Here is a 450-nt window from a genome sequence, read left to right on the forward strand (position 1 = left end):
GTATTTAAAAAGAAAAAAATAATGATGCAATTGCTTGACAAGGACAGCCAAAAGACAAGATCATTTACAGTGAGTACACTGACCTGGTTCACAAGGAAGTCATGAATGCAGATGATCCCGACCTGTAAAGACGCTGCTAAAGAGATAACAGAAAAGGCAAGGGTGGGCTTAGATAAGTCTGTGTCACATAAGGTTGCTGTGTCCACGCCTGTCTGAGCAGCTGATAAACTGGCTCCTGCTCAGTTTAACCGATACACACCATTTCAACAAGGAGTGCCATTCAACTGTGGAGCAAGACAGAGGGTTATTCGGATGGTGGAAATGCAGAGAGCTCCAATGGCGCCTCCAACATTCAAGAGTAATAAGAAAATTCCCCAGGGACCACCTTCTCCTCCAGCACCTGTCATGCATTCTCTGACCCCAGTGGTCGGCAAACTGCGGCTCGCGAGC

General features: G+C 46.9%; 1 protein-coding gene and 1 pseudogene across 1 annotated transcript in view; both read left to right on the forward strand.

Moving 5' to 3' along the window:
- Positions 1 to 450, forward strand: part of EFHC2 (EF-hand domain (C-terminal) containing 2) — a 151,981-nt gene that overhangs the window by 14,808 nt on the left and 136,723 nt on the right. The gene's annotated exons all lie outside the window — the stretch shown is intronic.
- LOC102767069 overlaps positions 1 to 450 on the forward strand; it is a 7,124-nt pseudogene that overhangs the window by 1,504 nt on the left and 5,170 nt on the right.

Source organism: Myotis davidii, unplaced genomic scaffold, assembly GCF_000327345.1.
Source record: "Myotis davidii unplaced genomic scaffold, ASM32734v1 scaffold1673, whole genome shotgun sequence".
Classification (NCBI taxonomy): Eukaryota; Metazoa; Chordata; class Mammalia; order Chiroptera; family Vespertilionidae; genus Myotis; species Myotis davidii.